A 19,215-nucleotide genomic window follows, 5' to 3' on the forward strand; every position below is an offset into this window, starting at 1 on the left:
GAGGTTATATATTTACATTTGATTTCTAGACAGTTAAATGAAAAATATTTGAAAAGAATCTGGAAGACATTCAAGGTTTCAATTTAAATGGAGGAGTTTAACCCTGACCCTGAAAATAAAACTGAGCTAAAACAAATTAAGACTTACTCTGAGGTTTCCAAGAGTCTATTACAATATGAAAGCAGAAGTTAATCACACAACAACACACACACACTTTAATTTGTCAGTAAGCTCTGGTGTAAACCACCTTTAGCCTGATCTTCCCTCTGTTTTCAATCAAAAGAAGAAAAAAGAAGTCTTTTATTTAATGACGGAGCCAACTGTGATTTCTCTGTATCTGTGTAATGATGACTGATGATAGGTAAAATTATATTTATTACCTTACAATGGCAGTGGACTCCTGAGAATTTCTTTGACGTTTCCCCCAGAAAGGGAAAAATGATTAAGACACCATGGGTGTTCATAGTCAGATTCGGAAGAAGAGGCCACAAAGCCCAGAACACAGTAGCTGGGAGACGAGAGGTGTGTGTTCTTGTGAATCCACTGGGGATGTGGGCACCAGGTGAGTCTTCTGAGTCGTGGGGAGCCACATCTGTGTGCTGTGCTTACGGTGCTGCTGCTATACTGTGTAATGCCCATGCTCCCTCTGGCATCTGCCTCTTTAGGTGGAAAATGCTGCCAAGGTCAAAGCTGGCCTGCTGTGCCAGGAGACCGGTATGGCAGACTGAGTGGATGGAATCTTCTTCTCAGTTACCCGTCTTGGCGTCTTTGGACATGATCTCTCACATCAAGCCCATCATTCTCCCTCTCTTCATCCGTTTTACTCTCTGTAAACTGCCAAAGTCCTGTGGACAGTATCGGAGAGATGTACCTAAGAGAGTATCCCAAACATTTTGAACACATACAAGGCACTCTTACTTAAAATTATCTCTTTAGATTCTGTAGCTAAGGAACCCTTTGAAAATCTTTTGGGGGCCTTGACCTACTCCACTCAGAATTCCTTGCTGGAGGCACAGCTGGGGAGAAGGTCTTGGACTGAGAAATGAAGAGAGTGAATAGACTTGACTGATGGTGCTTATATTTTCCTTCCAGAAAATCGTGGCACAACTGTTGGCTAGACCACGGTCGTTAAGAAATTCTCAGTGTCATCCTCCACGTGTCAGGCTGAAAACACCAAAACAAAGAAACAAACCAAAATGCTAGAACCGAATTTTATCCTGCTCTCATATTTCAAATGCATTTCAAAGTTCGGCTCCAAATCCTGTGAAGGTAAGACCCTTTGCTTGCTGTTCATCGCTCTCTGATTTCTGACAATCACCATAGGCTATTACCTCCACCTTTGTCATGTTTTGTGCTACTTATTATTCTCCTCTTTCCTTTCTTTTTTCTTCGTAATGCTGATTTACCCTATTAATAGAACTTTAAGTTTGGTGGAGTGAGGTCACAGTATAGGTAGCTTGTAAGACCTAACAGTATATCTAGATACCTGATAATATAGAATGCTAAGTCTGGAGGAGGAAAAGTTATTTGTATCACTTCTCGCACAAAAACACACTTCTCTGTGATTCAGTCTATATTTCTGGTTGGGGGGGGAGCCACTTCACATGTGCATCATGTGGAATCCTAGATCCCTGATCACAGATCAAACCCATGCTCCCCGCGTTAGAAGGGCAGAGTCTTAACCACCAGACCACCAGGGCAATCCCATGAGTTCTGGTCTAAAGAGACTGCATCTTCAATGTCAGGACCGTGATTTGGTGGATGGTCTTGTAGCTCTTCCGAGGGAGATCCCATTGCTTTTCCTGGCAGAGGGGGCGTGTGGTGAGCAGGAAGCGGATGCCCTGCCCAGAGGCCAGGGTAATGGGAACTGCAGCAGAACATCCTGTTCCTGGGAGACCTTCCGCCTGGTTGTTTGTGCTCTGGAGACTTGGCTTCTGGTATTTTTGCGCAGACCTTTGGACCTTGGCAAGGCCACCTGTGTTTCTGTCTTGATGCGTGTGCTAGCCTGGCTCTGGTTATGTGTGTGGTGTGGCAGTGGAGACCGCCTGGACTCTCTCTGCTGAGTTTCCGAAGCACTTTACTCAGAAATAGAAACTATTACTTGGGCAAAAAAGAAAGAGTTTCTTTCCTAATTCTTGCCTGAAGAATGAGGGGATAGGCTTCTGGCTTTAGTGGTGATTTTTAAAGTTTCTGCCTATTGTCAGATACCTATGCAGAATACTTTTAGCTGTATAACTTGAATAATATATACCAGGAAAGCACCAAAAGAGGCTTTTGATAACATAGTGCCAAGTGAGGATAATAGCTTAATGATCCCAAGAAAAATCTTTCCAACAACTTGGTGCTTGGTATTTGTATCAGTAAAATGGAACCAAAATGTAAAAGCAGTATGAATAACAAAACCTTCCTCACTAGGGCTTTGGGAAGGATGCCAGGTAGTCCTCATGAATTATTTTAAATCTCCTAGAAGGAGGGCCCATTTTAAACTCAAGTTATTGCTGTCACTCATTCTTTGTCATGACATTGCACACTGTAAATGGGAAATGAAAGAGTGGATGAGTTAAGTGATGAAGCTAAAACCACACAATAAGCTGGGGAAAACCCCTAAAAGCAAAGAGGTATATTTGCTTCATCAAGAAACACAGCCATATCTGGGCAAATCCCCAGAGTTTAAAGTGACAAGGACACTTAACATAGACCCTGAATTCACAGACATGTAGACAAATAATATAATTACACTGGTGCAATGCACAGGAAATCACCATGGTCCTTTTCTTAGGAGGAGACAGGAGGTGGGACTTGCCCAGGATGAGACTCTTCTGTGATTGATTTGTGGGTGCAGGGAGCAGGTGACCTTGGGGAAGCGCCCCCCCCCCCAGGTTCCTGATGGAGACTGGGGGGAGAGGCTGCAGGTGGGAAGGGACAGATGCCTTGAGCTCTGTGTGGTGGGATCCTCAACTTCATCCCCCCAGACACTTGAAGTCTGGCTTGAACTCATGGCCTTTCAACCAGAAAAGCATTACAGAAACACGTTATGACAACAGGCTGTGGAACGGAAAAGATGACAGGGCGAGACTTTGTGAGCAGTCAGTATGAAGAGAAAGAAGGAGATTCAGCCAAGTATTATCTTTACTGTTTGCCCCAAGGTTATTTTTTGCAATACATAATGACAACAATTAAACAAGGACACAATATTATTTAATTTGTGCTGCTGTCTCCCTGGAACTGGAACATATTCTGCAGGAGCCCACTTTTATCTCGAAGGTCCTCTGGCTAACAGTTCCCTTTCAACCAGGTCTCTTTGTGGAAGGAACTTGATACCGAAAACCACTGGTTCCTTTTGCCCTCACCTCCCCCTGGTGGTTACCATGTTTTTCATCTTTGTTCCAAGTTATACCAGTCTGCTTCAATTTTTATTTCTGTTAATTTTTAATGGTTTAGTAACTCAATGATCCTGGCTTTGAATCTCTTGAATGTGGATTGTCAGTAAGGATTGAATCAGCCTGTTGGCTCCAAATAGACTCTGAAATCCAGTAACACTCACGGTGTGTTTATTTACTCAGGTGGCTATTGGATCCCAGAAGGAGAAATGGCCAAAGAGTAGAATCCAGTCAAAGCATCTTTGGTTGCCAAGAGAGTTCTGGTTGCATAAGCTCTGCCTTCATGGAAGCATTCTCCCTTCCAAGGAGGATGTGACTGTCCTCTTTTCTTATCACTTACTTTATTTTACAGGAAGCTTTCATATCCTCCCAACCAGTAATCATATCAGATTTGGTTCCAAGCTCTACAAAGAAAATGCTATGATGATTTTCTGATTAGAGATTAACTTATATTACAGCTGTAACTCTATATGCTGAGCCTTATGCAGAATAATGGAAATTAACTGAGTAGTCAGTAATTTATATCTAAGTGTTACCATCACCACATATGCTGAGGGGAGCATTAGTGAGTGTACTTGAGATGTATTTACGTGGAAAAAATTAAAACAGTGTAATAGAGAAATTCTGGCCCTAGGATTAATAAAACTGTATTTTGTTAAACCCTACTGCCTAAACTATTACATACAAAAGAATACTTTGTCATAGCATGTAAATAATCATGATTCTCAGTGCGAATTATTTGCATTTTAATTGTCACCAGTAATGAAGAGTTTGTATCTTACTCATCCCCTTGTCATTGGAATGGATACATTACCATAATTCACATTTTTATCATAAAAATGTTATCCTAAAAATTTTGGTTACAATCTCCTTTTGTAGAATGACTTTCTGTCTGACTGTTTTGTTTTGTTTGTTTGTTTAAATCAACTGTTGTAACAGTTGATTAAGCTCAACGTGGCTTTTCTGAAAGCCAGCCTGAAGGTTGAATTAGGGATAACAACTTTCACTTTGAGGAGAGGAGCTGAATTTGAGTTCTCATTAGTGTAAGCGCCAGAATAACAACCCACAGTCTTCCTTAATATAGTGGTTCCATTTACATACCATATCCTCAGACTACCTCTACTATGACTTTCTCATGTTGTTCTTTAAAATGATGCATCTCTCACTTAAATAAACTTTCCTTAAGTGGAACTTTTAGATAATGACCTCAGATGAAAAATCAGAATTCCCTACCACAATAGAAGGTAACTGTGAAAAGAAATAATGGTGAAAACAAGAAAATATTATTGAGTTCCAGCTAGAAACAGGAGCCTACCAAGGCACTTGAGCCTAAGGATTTCTATCTTTTGGTCTCTGTTTTGTAGAGAGTTAAAGACACTAAATGGAGACTTTCCTTAGATGTAATGAAGAAAAGAGTGTAGGAAAACATTCTCACACTGTGCTTGAGTGGTGCTGATGCTGAAGCTCCAATACTTTGGCCACCTGGTGGGAATAGCCAACTCATTGGAAAAGACCCTGATGCTGGGAAAGATTGAAGGCAGGAGGAGAAGGGGGCTTCAGAGGATGAGATGGTTGGATGACATCACTGACTCAACGGACATGCGTTTGAGCAAACTCTGGGAGATAGGGAAGGACAGGGAAGCCTGGAGTGCTGCAGTCCATGGGGTCACAAAGTCAGACATGACTGAGCAATGGCGGAACAACAACAGTACCTTCCCTAGCCCCAAGTCACCTTCAGCTTAGAAAACAATACCTCGGTAAAATGAACTAAACCCTATTAAAACCTCAATGTTTAACAACTGGAGTTTCAGTTCAGTTCAGTTTAGTTGCTCAGTCGTGTCTGACTCTTCATGACCCCATGGACCACAGCACACCAGTCCTCCCTGTCCATCACCAACTCCTGGAGTTCACTCAAATTCATGTCCATTGAGCCGGTGATGCCATCCAACCATCTCATCCTCTGTCATCTCCTTCTCCTCCTGCCTTCAATCTTTCCCAGCATTGGTGGTGTACAGCTCTCCAAGTGAGATCACGTTGAACCTATGGCTCTTATTCTCCAGAAGTCTCCTTCCTCTTGGGGATTCTCACTGCTGCCGCCGTTGCCACCAGGGTGGCCTCGGGATGTGTCCCCCTGGACATCTTGGCTCAAGTAGGAACAGAGCCTTGCTCCTTCACTCCTCTGGGGACATCTGAGAAGAGACTAGACATGTACATAAAACCACAAACCCATGGGATAACAGAAAGGAAATAAGCAGGATAACTTCCTTTGCCTTTTTATCTTTGGAGTTCCCCTGAGGCAGTGGTTCTCAAACTTTCACTTGCATGGAAATCACCTGGAGGGCTTGTTGAACCAACAGCATGCGGGGTCCACCCCAACATCTTCTGATTCAGCAGGTCTGTGCTGGGATGTGAGACGCTCACCAGAGCCCGAGGCTGCAGGTCTGGCGATCGCACTGGGATGAACCCCTGTCCAGAGGAGAGGAGATGCGGTGTCCACCTGCCTTCAGCCCAGGCCCCTGTTGGAGGTTATGTGGGCATGGATCCTAGTTCCAAAGTGGAGAGGCAGCCTATCTCATAAATGAGTTTGAATTTAATTCTCTGTCTCAAGCTAGAACAGCTCTTCCCTCCTGGCTGCCCACATGGCTCCCTTGCACTGAGGTCAGGCTGCCGTGTTTCTCAATCCTAAGGTGCGCATTTCCCTCATTTTTGCATTTCTGAAACTGACATGTATTTCACAGGCATTGTCGGTCATACTGCAAATCCGGTCTTAATTGTTCAAGTTATTTGCACGTGTTTTGGTACTGCCTGAGTGGATTTCATTGTGGCTTAAAATGTTTTTAAAATGATGGTCTTGTGACTGAGCACCTAACCAGAAGTGATTGTGTATGAAGAAAAGCATGGGAACAGGACATTGGGTCCTACAGTTGGTATTGAAGCAAATATTTTGTTACGAGAAGAGTGATAGCAATTCTGTACTTCTAAAAAGCTATGACGTTAAGATACTTTTAAAATAGTAACATTTATAACACAGCCATTTAAATGATGGTGAAAATGTTACTCTCAAAAATAAGGCATACGTAGAAATTTAAAAATTCCTTTAGGGGGATACATAAGCAAAAAAAATTGAAGACCTCAGTTCTACATTGCAGTTCTCTAAATGGTCCTCACAGAACTGACATCTGGCCAAAATGAATTCTTGATCCATTGAAAAATGTGAAAGTAAGGACAGTTTATTATTAAAAAAAAAAACTAAGCTTTTCAGTTAAAGTTCTGAATTCTGAATCAGGTCCTTTCTACATTTTTTGATTAGAGGAAGTTAAAATATTCTTTAGTTTCAAAATAGTGATGTTAATACAGAACAGCTCCCCCTTTCCCGTATTTCCTTTTAAACAACCATGGCTTCATAGAGCCTATGTGAAGAGGCTATATGAATAAAACCAGATTTCATTTTGCTACTGTGATACACAAGTATGACCATAACTTGAAAAGTATTGCAGTTGAAAGCAGAAAAAAATTGTGAGATCCCTGAGAATACATGGGATAAATGTCAGCATCACTAGATTGTTTCAGGCATTGCAGCACAGTTCAACTGACATTACTTTTCTTAGTGGTTGATGATGCTTTAGGTTTGATCAGCCATCCCAGCACCTGGATGAACCCAGGTTCAATACATATGTGCTGAATGAACTGATCGCTAAAGAACTTGGACTAAAGCTCCTACATGGATTATCACTTTATATTTACCCTTATGAACTTGATAGAACTAGTGTTGTTCAGTCACCATTTCCTCCGCCAGGGGCTTTTCCCAACCCAGGGATCGAACCCACATCTCCTGCATTGGCAGGTGGATTCTTTACCCCTTGAGGCACCTGGGAAGCTCCTCTTCTTGTATAGCCTGGTATATAGTTAATGCTAAAATGTGTTGAATATACGAGCAATATGGAACAGTTGAAAATTTCTCCCAATACGAATTTTTTTCTGATTAGCTAATAGTTAGCTTTTTTGAGTATTAATCTCATTACTCATCCAGGGTCAAACACGAGTATCAATCAAATGGCGTGAGAAGGAAATCACTTATTAACTACAAAAGCAAGCAGTGGCTCATATGTCATAAAGATAATTCAGATTAGAATGAATGAGAATCAGGTAGATGGAATTAATATTCTGACAATTGGACCATGATCTAATGAGAAATGAAACATAGTCTCCTTTTGCTTTATGTCCTCATTTATTTTTGTTGGGGCTTGTGGGGATATGCTGGCTTAATTTGCTTTTTGTTGAGTGTATTTCTTGGGACTGGAATAAACGACTAATACCTGGAAAGTGGGTGGCAGGCACGCTGAATTGAGAGGCAGAGCAGACATAATTTCTGTGTCAAGCACAGTTTCTCAGGCTGGATTATATTTGAGATTTGTTTGTATTGGTTCTTTCATTTTCTCTTAACACAAACCTCTGAAAAACCACTTCAAGTGGTTAAGCGTGGAATCACAGGATGCAACGTCTCTTCGACACAAGAGGTCAGCATTTCAACACAGATGAATGGGGTGAGGGTTTGCCTTCAGTTCTGCTGCTTTTCACGGGCTTGATGTGCTTACGTGTGCAAGGGTGTAATTTGTCTTTTGCACGCCGCTTTCATTTCCAGTTTAGAATGTAGACGGCTTCCTTTTAATCAGTCTGCTAGTGCTGTGGGAAATGGTGTCTAACAGTGAGTCTTCCCAGTATTATTGCCCCCACCCCCGCCCCTGCCATGGTTTCAGAAAGCTTCAGTCACCTCTTGATTTATATTAATTTTCCTTTCCCTAAAAGAGGTTCTTAAACTGAGAAGTCTTTAATCTGTGCTTGCTTAATAAATGTCTTGGATGATTTCCTAGACTGCACTATTTTATTGATTCCAATTTGCCAAGAAAAAGGGCCATGGGATGAGTGAGACTGTATATCGATTCTGGGTTTATTTGGGACTTTTGACTTGGCATTGGGTTTCATGATCATGACTCTTTTTTTAAATCGAAGTACTGTTGGTTTACAGCACTGTGTTTCAAATGTACCGCAAAATAATTAAGTTATGTATGTGTGTGTGTATATTTACTTTTTCAGATTATTTTCATTACAGGTTATTATTAGATATTAAATATAGTTCCTTGTGCTATACAGTAGATCCTTACTGATTATATGTTTTATGTATAGTAGTGTGTATCTGATAATGTTAAACTCCTAATTTATCCCTCTTGGCCTTTCCCCTTTGGTAACTATAAGTTTGTTTTCTATGTCTGTAAGTCTATTTCTGCTTTGCAAATAAGTTCATCTGTATCATTTTTTTTTAATTTTAATTTTTAAACTTTAAAATATTGTATTAGTTTTGCCAAATATTGAAATGAATCCACCACAGGTATACATGTGTTCCCCATCCTGAACCCTCCTCCCTCCTCCCTCCCCATACCATCCCTCTGGGTCGTCCCAGTGCACCAGCCCCAAGCATCCAGTATCGTGAATCGAACCTGGACTGGCGACTTGTTTCATACATGATATTATACATGTTTCAATGCCATTCTCCCAAATCTTCCCACCCTCTCCCTCTCCCACAGAGTCCATAAGACTGTTCTATACATCAGTGTCTCTTTTGCTGTCTCGTACACAGGGTTATTGTTACCATCTTTCTAAATTCCATATATATGCGTTAGTATACTGTATTGGTGTTTTTCCTTCTGGCTTACTTCACTCTGTATAATGGGCTCCAGTTTCATCCACCTCATTAGAACTGATTCAAATGTATTCTTTTTAATGGCTGAGTAATACTCCATTGTGTATATGTACCACAGCTTTCTTATCCATTCATCTGCTGATGGACATCTAGGTTGCTTCCATGTCCTGGCTATTATAAACAGTGCTGCGATGAACATTGGGGTACATGTGTCTCTTTCCCTTCTGGTTTCCTCAGTGTGTATGCCCAGCAGTGGGATTGCTGGATCATAAGGCAGTTCTATTTCCAGTTTCTTAAGGAATCTCCACACTGTTCTCTATAGTGGCTGTACTAGTTTGCATTCCCACCAACAGTGTAAGAGGGTTCCCTTTTCTCCACACCCTCTCCAGCATTTATTGCTTGTAGACTTTTGATCGCAGCCCTTCTGACTGGTGTGAAATGGTACCTCATAGTGGTTTTGATTTGCATTTCTCTGATAATGAGTGATGTTGAGCATCTTATCGTGTGTTTGTTAGCCATCTGTATGTCTTTGGAGAAACGTCTATTTAGTTCTTTGGCCCATTTTTTTGATTGGGTCATTTATTTTTCTGGAGTTGAGCTGTACGAGTTGCTTGTATATTTTTGAGATTAGTTGTTTGTCAGTTGCTTCATTTGCTATTATTTTCTCCCATTCTGAAGGCTACCTTTTCACCTTGCTAATAGTTTCCTTTATTGTGCAGAAGCTTTTAAGTTTAATTGGGTCCCATTTGTTTGTTTTTGCTTTTATTTCCAATATTCTGGGAGGTGGGTCATAGAGGATCCTGCTGTGATGTATGTCAGAGAGTGTTTTGCCTATGTTCTCCTCTAGGAATTTTATAGTTTCTGGTCTTATGTTTAGATCTTTAATCCATTTTGAGTTTATTTTTGTGTATTGTGTTAGAAAGTGTTCTAGTTTCATTCTTTTACAAGTGGTTGACCAGTTTTCCCAGCACCACTTGTTAAAGAGATTGTCTTTAATCCATTGTATATTCTTGCCTCCTTTGTCAAAGATAAGGTGTCCATATGTGTGTGGATTTATCTCTGGGCTTTCTATTTTGTTCCATTGATCTATATTTCTGTCTTTGTGCCAGTACCATACTGTCTTGATGACTGTGGCTTTGTAGTAGAGCCTGAAGTCAGGTATGTTTATTCCTCCAGTTCCATTCTTCTTTCTCAAGATTGCTTTGGCTAATCGAGGTTTTTTGTATTTCCATACAAATTGTGAAATTATTTGTTCTAGCTCTGTGAAGAATACCGTTGGTAGCTTGATAGGGATTGCATTGAATCTATAAGTTGCTTTGGGTAGTATACTCATTTTCACTATATTGATTCTTCCAATCCATGAACAATGTATATTTCTCCATCTATTAGTGTCCTCTTTGATTTCTTTCACCAGTGTTTTATAGTTTTCTATATATAGGTCTTTAGTTTCTTTAGGTAGATATATTCCTAAGTATTTTATTCCTTCTGTTGCAATGGTGAATGGAATTGTTTCCTTTATTTCTCTTTCTGTTTTCTCATTATTAGTGTATAGGAATGCAAGGGATTTCTGTGTGTTGATTTTATATCCTGCAACTTTACTATATTCATTGATTAGTTCTAGTAATTTTCTGGTGGAGTCTTTAGGGTTTTCTATGTAGAGGATCATGTCATCTGCAAACAGTGAGAGTTTTACTTCTTCTTTTCCAATTTGGATTCCTTTTATTTCTTTTTCTGCTCTGATTGCTGTGGCCAGAACTTCCAAAACTATGTTGAATAGTAATGGTGAAAGTGGGCACCCTTGTCTTGTTCCTGACTTTAGAGGAAATGCTTTCAATTTTTCACCATTGAGGATAATGTTTGCTGTGGGTTTGTCATATATAGCTTTTATTATGTTGAGGTATGTTCCTTCTATTCCTGCTTTATGGAGAGTTTTTATCATAAATGGATGTTGAATTTTGTCAAAGGCTTTCTCTGCATCTATTGAGATAATCATATGGTTTTTGTTTTTCAATTTGTTATGTGGTGTATTACATTGATTGATTTGCGGATACTGAAGAATCCTTGCATCCTTGGGATAAAGCCCACTTGGTCATGGTGTATGATCTTTTTAATGTGTGTTGGATTCTGATTGCTAGAATTTTGTTAAGGATTTTTGCATCTATGTTCATCAGTGATATTGGCCTGTAGTTTTCTTTTTTTGTGGCATCTTTGTCAGGTTTTGGTATTAGGGTGATGGTGGCCTCATAGAATGAGTTTGGAAGTTTACCTTCCTCTGCAATTTTCTGGAAGAGTTTGAGCAGGATAGGTGTTAGCTCTTCTCTAAATTTTTGGTAGAATTCAGCTGTGAAGCCGTCTGGACCTGGGCTTTTGTTTGCTGGAAGATTTTTGATTACTGTTTCAATTTCCGTGCTTGTGATGGGTCTGTTAAGATTTTCTATTTCTTCCTGGTCCAGTTTTGGAAAGTTGTACTTTTCTAAGAATTTGTCCATTTCTTCCACGTTGTCCATTTTATTGGCATATAATTGTTGATAGTAGTCTCTTATGATCCTTTGTATTTCTGTGTTGTCTGTTGTGATCTCTCCATTTTCATTTCTAATTTTATTGATTTGATTTTTTTCTCCTTTGTTTCTTGATGAGTCTGGCTAATGGTTTGTCAGTTTTATTTATCCTTTCAAAGAACCAGCTTTTGGCTTTGTTGATTTTTGCTATGGTCTCTTTTGTTTCTTTTGCATTTATTTCTGCCCTAATTTTTAAGATTTCTTTCCTTCTACTAACCCTGGGGTTCTTCATTTCTTCCTTTTCTAGTTGCTTTAGGTGTAGAGTTAGGTTATTTATTTGACTTTTTTCTTGTTTCTTGAGGTATACCTGTATTGCTATGAACTTTCCCCTTAGGACTGCTTTTACAGTGTCCCATAGGTTTTGGGTTGTTGTGTTTTCATTTTCATTCATTTCTATGCAAATTTTGATTTCTTTTTTGATTTCTTCTATGATTTGTTGGTTATTCAGCAGCGTGTTGTTCAGCCTCCATATGTTGGAATTTCTAATAGTTTTTCTCCTGTAATTGAGATCTAATCTTACTGCATTGTGGTCAGAAAAGATGCTTGGAATGATTTCTATTTTTTTGAATTTACCAAGGCTAGATTTATGGCCCAGGATGTGATCTATTCTGGAGAAGGTTCCATGTGCACTTGAGAAAAAGGTGAAATTCATTGTTTTGGGATGAAATATCCTGTAGATATCAATTAGGTCTAACTGGTCTATTGTATCCTTTAAAGTTTGTGTTTCCTTGTTAATTTTCTGTTTAGTTGATCTATCCATAGGTGTGAGTGGGGTATTAAAGTCTCCCACTATTATTGTGTTATTGTTAATTTCTCCTTTCATACTTGTTAGCATTTGTCTTACATATTGTGGTGCTCCCATGTTGGGTGCATATATATTTATAATTGTTATATCTTCTTCTTGGATTGATCCTTTGATCATTATGTAGTGACCATCTTTGTCTCTTTTCACAGCCTTTGTTTTAAAGTCTTTTATCTGATATGAGTATTGCTCCTCCTGCTTTCTTTTGGTCCCTATTTGCATGGAAAATCTTTTTCTAGCCCTTCACTTTCAGTCTGTATGTGTCCCCTGTTTTGAGGTGGGTGTCTTGTAGACAACATATGTAGGGGTCTTGTTTTTGTATCCATTCAGCCAGTCTTTGTCTTTTGGTTGGGACATTCAACCCATTTACGTTTAAGGTAATTACTGATAAGTATGATCCTGTTGCCATTTACTTTATTGTTTTGGGTTCGAATTTATACACCATCTTTGTGTTTCCTGTCTAGAGAATATCCTTTAGTATTTGTTGGAGAGCTGGTTTGGTGGTGCTGAATTCTCTCAGCTTTTGCTTGTCTGAAAAGCTTTTGATTTCTCCTTCATACTTGAATGAGATCCTTGCTGGGTACAATAATCTGGGCTGTAGATTATTTTCTTTCATCATTTTAAGTATGTCTTGCCATTCCCTCCTGGCTTGAAGAGTTTCTATTGAAAGATCAGCTGTTATCCTAATGGGAATTCCCTTGTGTGTTATTTGTTGTTTTTCCCTTGCTGCTTTTAATATTTGTTCTTTGTGTTTGATCTTTGTTAATTTGATTAATATGTGTCTTGGGGTGTTTCGCCTTGGGTTTATCCTGTTTGGAACTCTCTGGGTTTCTTGGACTTGGGTGATTATTTCCTTCCCCATTTTAGGGAATTTTTCAACTATTATCTCCTCAAGTATTTTCTCATGGTCTTTCTTTTTGTCTTCTTCTTCTGGGACCCCTATGATTCGAATGTTGTAGCGTTTAATATTGTCCTGGAGGTCTCTGAGATTGTCCTCATTTCTTTTAATTCGTTTTTCTTTTATCCTCTCTGATTCATTTATTTCTACCATTCTATCTTCTAATTCACTAATCCTTTCTTCTGCCTCTGTTATTCTACTATTTGTTGTCTCTAGAGTGTTTTTAATTTCATTTATTGCATTATTCATTATATATTGACTCTTTTTTATTTCTTCTAGGTCCTTGTTAAACCTTTCTTGCATATTCTCATCCTTGTCTCCAGGCTATTTATCTGTGATTCCATTCTGATTTCAAAATTTTGGATCAATTTCACTATCATTATTTGGAATTCTTTATCAGGTAGATTCCCTATCTCTTCCTCTTTTGTTTGGTTTGGTGAGCATTTATCCTGTTCCTTTATCTGCTGGGTATTCCTCTGTCTCTTCATCTTGTTTAAATTGCTGAGTTTGGGGTGTCCTCTCTGTATTCTGGCAGTTTGTGGAATTCTTTTTATTGTGGCATTTCCTCGCTGTGTGTGGGTTTGTACAGGTGGCTTGTCAAGGTTTCTTGGTTGGGGAAGCTTGTGACAGTGTTCTGGTGGGTGGAGCTGTATTTCTTTTCTCTGGAGTGCAATGAAGTGTCCAGTAATGAGTTATGAGATGTCTATGGTTTTGGGGTGACTTTGGGTAGCCTGTATCTTGGAGCTCACGGCTGTGTTCCTTTGTTGCTGGAGAATTTTCTTGGTATGTCTTGCCCTGGAACTTGTTGGCCCTTGTGTGGTGCTTGGTTTCAGTGTAGGTATGGAGGCGTTTGATGAGCTCCTGTCAATTAATGTTCCTTGGAGTGAGGAGTTCCTGGAGTCAGGGTGTGGACTTAAGCTTCCTGCTTCCAGTTATTGGTCTTATTTTTAACAGTAGTTTCAAAACTTCTCCTTCTATACAGCACCATTGATAAAACATCTACATTAAAGATGAAAAGTTTCTCTACCGTGAGAGTCACCCAGAGAGGTTCCCAGCATTACATGAAGAGAAGAGGGAGGAGGGAGTTAGAGGTGACCCGAATGAGATGAGGTGGAATCAATAGAGGAGAGAGTGGGCTAGCCAGTAATCACTTCCTTATGTGCACTCCACAACTGGACCGCTCAGAGATGTTCATGGAGTTATACAGAGAAGAGAAGAAGGAGGAAGGAGACAGAGGTGGCCAGGAGGATAAAAGGGGGGAATGAAAAAGAGGGAGACAGATCCAGCCAGTAATCAGTTCCCTAAGTGTTCTCCACTGTCTGGAACACACAGAAATTCACAGAGTTGGGTAGAGTGGAGAGGGGTTAGGGAGGAGACACAGGCAACCTGGTGGAGAAAAATGAGAGTTCAAAGGGAGAGAGAGCAGTCAAGCTAGTAATCTCACTCCCTAGTGAAAAATGGGTACTGAAGATTGGGTTCTTAAAGGTACAAAATTGGTAACAAATACATAAAAGCAAAAATTAAAAATGTAGAGTAGAGTTTGGAATTTCAAAAATATGATATTAAAGAAAAGAAGGGAAAGAAAGAGAGAAAAAATGAACAAACTAAAACAAACAAGGTCGTGAAAATTATAAAGAAAATATAGGTACAAAATTGATAACTAATACCAAAAAGCAAAAGTTAAAAATCTAGAGTAGAGTTTGGAATTTCAAAAATACAATGTTAAAAAAAAGAAGAAGAAAAAGAAAGAGAGAAAAAACAAACAAACAAACAAAAACAAAGTCACAAAAATTATAAAGAAAATACAGGTACAAAATTGATAACAAATACCAAAAAGCATAAATTGAAAATCTAGAGTAGAGTTTGGAATTTCAGAAATACAATGTTATATAAAAGAAGAAGAGAAAGAAACAGAGAAAAAGAAAAAAAAAAAAAAAACAAGTCACAGAAATTGTAAAAAAAAACAAACAAACTATAGGTTAAAAATCTAGAGTAGAGTTTGGAATTTCAAAAATATAATGTTAAAGAAAAGAGGAAAAAACAAAAACAAACAAACAAAAAAACAAGGTCAAAAAATTATAAAAAATATATATTGAAGTTTGCTTAAAAAAAGGGTCTTTTTTTTTTGCAAAGTAATAGGTTATAAAAGTGAAAATTAAAGGAATAATACAGGACTTAAAATTTTTTTAAAAAATTAAAAAAAAAAACAGAAAAAGAATGATCGTAAAAATAGTAAAAATATATCTAGGACTTTCTCTGGTTTTGTTGTGAGTATTGTGGGTTCAGTTCATTTTCGGCTAGTTCCTTGGTCCGACTTATATTTCTCAAGATCTATAGGCCCCTTCTGATGTAGTTGGTACTAACCACAGGGTTTTAATCTATTGCCTGTAGCTTCCAAGGCGGTTCCCTCTGTTATAGCTTCTTCTGTTTGCTGGTCTCTTCAGTGTCTGGTTTCCACCCTGACACAAAGGGGACGGTGGAGGACACTTTTTTTTTTTTTTTTTAGGCTCACTTGTTCAGTCGCACTGTGGGGAGGGAGGGAGGGAGGGATGCTGCAAGCAAATAACACTGGCATGTGCTCGCAGTGCCTCAGCCACACTGGGTCTGCCCCCGCTCACAGCGCGTGTAGCCTCCCTGCCCACACTGCTCAGGTTTTAGGTTGCTCCTACGGGAACCATCCGTGGCCGGCCCTGGGCTGCCTGCACCTCCCAGGTCCAAGCCGCTTAGGTTCAGGCACTTGGGTAGTCCTCAGAGGCGCAGACTCGGTTGAGCTTGCGTTTTGTGCCCTTCCCAGGTCTGAGCAGCTCAGGTGATGAGGTGTTTGGCGAGCACGATTGCTGCGACTTATCGCCTCCCCACCGCTCAGTTATCTAGGTGTACAACCGGCTCACCTTCTCAGGCAGATGTTGACCGTCCAGACACCCAAGAAGTTTTAGTTAGCAAAGAAGCCTGCTTACAGTTTTATAGATAATGTCTCTCTGGGGCTGCAATTGCCCCCTTCCGGCTCTGGCTGCCTGTCACCAGAGGGGGATGGTCTGCAGCCGGCTATCTCTGTTCAGTGCTTTGTTCCGTGTGCGGGCCTGGCGGAGTCTTAGGTTAGGGCTGGCTTTTCACGTGGTAGATATCCCACAGTCTGGTTTGCTAGCCCAAATTATTTCGCTCAGAAAGCGCTCAGGGTATTCAGGCCAGATCTTTACTCTAAGCGATGCAGCCTGTGCCTCGCCTCCCTACCCAACCCCCACTTGCTAGTGGCATGTGCTGGCATCTGCACCACTTCTCCGCTGGGGGAGTTACCATAGGGCTTACAATCTGTGGGTTTTAATTGTTTATTTATTTTTCCTCCCTGTTATGTTGCCCTCTGTGCTTCCAAGGCTTGGCACAGATTCAGCAGTGAGAAGGTTTCCTGGTGTTTGGAAACTTCTCTCTTTTTAAGACTCCTTTCCCAGGACGGAACTCCGTCCCTCCCTCTTTTGTCTCTTTTTTTGTCTTTTATATTTTTTCCTACCTCCTTTCGAAGACTTTTCTGGGTGCCTGCTTTTCTGGGTGCCTGATGTTCTCTGCCGGTATTCAGAAGTTGTTTTGTGGAATTTGCTCGGCATTTAAATGTTCTTTTGATGAATTTGTGGGGGAGAAAGTGTTCTCCCCATCCTACTCCTCTGCCATCTTAGCTCCTCCTCCCATTTGTATCATTTTTTAAGATTCCACTTATGGGTGATACCATATGCTATTTATCTTTGTTCCAGTTACTTCACTTAGTATGATAATCTCTAGGTCCATCCATGTTGCTGCAAAATAGCGCTAGTGCATTCTTTTTATGGCTGAGTAATATTCCATTGTGGACTTCCCAGGTAACTTGTTAGTAAAGAATCTACCTTTCAAAGCAGAAGACTTGAGTTCAATCCCTGGTCAGGAAGATCCCCTGGAGGAGGAAATGCAACCCACTCTTGTATTAAGGAAATCCTGGGAAATCCCATGAGCAGGGGAGCCTGGCAGGAAGGGGTTGCAAAGAGTTGACACAACTTAGTGACTGAGTAGCAGCAGCAGACACATTATTCCATTGTGCGTGTGAGTGTGTGTGTGTGTGTGTGCGTATGTGCGTGCATGTGTGTGTGCTTCCCGGGTAGCTCAGCTGGTAAAGAATCTGCCTGCAATGCAGGAGACACTGGTTCGATTCCTGGGTCAGGAAGTTCCCCTGGAGAAGGCAACAGCTACCCACTCCAGTATTCTGGCCTGGAGAATTCCATGGACAGAGGAGCCTGGCAGGCTGCAGTCCATGGGGTCACAAGGAGTCAGACACGACTGAGTGCCTTTCACATATATATATGTGTGTGTGCACACCACATCTTCTTTATCCATTCATCTGTCGATGGACAGTTAGGTACCTTTCCTGTCTTGGCTCTTATAAATAGTGCTGCTATGAATGTTAGGGTGCATGTATTTTTTCAAATCAGAGTTTTCATTTTTTTTCTAGGTATACGCCCAGGAGTGGGATTGCTGGATCATATTATTTTTAGTTTTTCAAAGAACTTTCAGACTGTTGTCCACAATGGATGCACCAATTTACATCCCCACCAATGGTGTAGGAGGGTTACCTTTTCTCCATACCCTCTCTGACATTTATTATTTGTAGACTTTTTGATGATGACCATTCTGATGGGGTGAAGTGATACCTCATTGTAGTTTTGATCTGCATTTCTTTAGTAGCAATTTGAGCATCTTTACATATAAGAGCATCTGTCTGTCTTCTTGGAGAAATGTCTATTTAGGTCTTTTGTTCATTTTTTTTGGACTGGGTTGTTTGTTTTTTAATATTGAGCTGAATGAGCTGTTTATATATTTTGGAAAATAATCCCATTTTGGTCATATCATTTGTGAATATTTTCTCCACTTCCACGGATTGTCTTTAATTTTGTTTATGGTTTCCTTTATGCAAAAGCTTTTAAGTTTAATTAGATCCCATTTGTTTTTATTTCCATTACTCTAGGAGATGTATTCAAAAAATATTGCTGCAATTTACGTTAAAGAGTGTTTGCCTATGTTTTCCTCTAGTTTTATTGGAGAAGACAATGGCACCCCACTCCAGTACTCTTGCCTGGAAAATCCCTTGGATGGAGGAGCCTGGTAGGCTGCAGTCCATGGGGTCGCTAAGAGTCAGACATGACTGAGCGACTTCCCTTTCACTTTCCACTTTCATGCATTGGAGAAGGAAATGGCAACCCACTCAAGTGTTCTTGCCTGGAGAATCCCAGGGACAGGAGAGCCTGGTGGGCTGCCATCTATGGGGTCGCACAGAGTCGGACACGACTGAAGCGACTTAGCAGCAGCAGGAGTTTTATAGTATCCAGTCTTACATTTAGGTCTTTGATCCAATTTGAGTTTATTTTTGTGTATAGTTTTAGAGTGTTCTAATTCTTTCTTTTACATGTGGTGTCCAGTTTTCCCAACACCACTTTACTGAAAAGATGGTCTCTTCTCTCTTTATATTCTTGCCTCCTTTGTTGTAGATCAGTTGACCACAAGGTCGTGGGTTTATTTCTAGGCTGTCTATCCTGTTCCATTGGTCTATGTATCTGGTTTTGTGTGTGTGTGTGCCAGGACCATACTGTTTGATTACTATATGGTAATCAAGTCAAACTTTGTAATCTGTTATGAAGTCATGGAGTATGACTCCTCTAGCTCTGTTATTTTTCAAGATTGTTTGACTATTTGAGGCCTTCTGTGGTTGCATACAAATTTTAGTTATGTGAAATATAGTGTTGATAATTTGATAGGCATTGCTTTGAATCTATAGATTGCCTTGGGTAGCATCGTCATTTTAGCAACATGGATTCTTCCAGTCCAAGGATGTGGTGTATCTTTCCATCTCTTTATGTTATCTT

At 40.0% G+C, this 19,215-nt stretch overlaps 1 long non-coding RNA gene across 1 annotated transcript in view; it reads left to right on the forward strand.

Moving 5' to 3' along the window:
• LOC138988609 (uncharacterized) overlaps positions 1-19,215 on the forward strand; it is a 565,076-nt gene that overhangs the window by 295,167 nt on the left and 250,694 nt on the right. The window contains exon 8 of the long non-coding RNA XR_011464881.1: positions 1,093-1,269. This is a non-coding gene — a long non-coding RNA (uncharacterized lncRNA). The remainder of the gene's footprint in view (positions 1-1,092; positions 1,270-19,215) is intronic.

This window comes from Bos mutus, chromosome 7, assembly GCF_027580195.1.
Source record: "Bos mutus isolate GX-2022 chromosome 7, NWIPB_WYAK_1.1, whole genome shotgun sequence".
Taxonomy (NCBI): Eukaryota; Metazoa; Chordata; class Mammalia; order Artiodactyla; family Bovidae; genus Bos; species Bos mutus.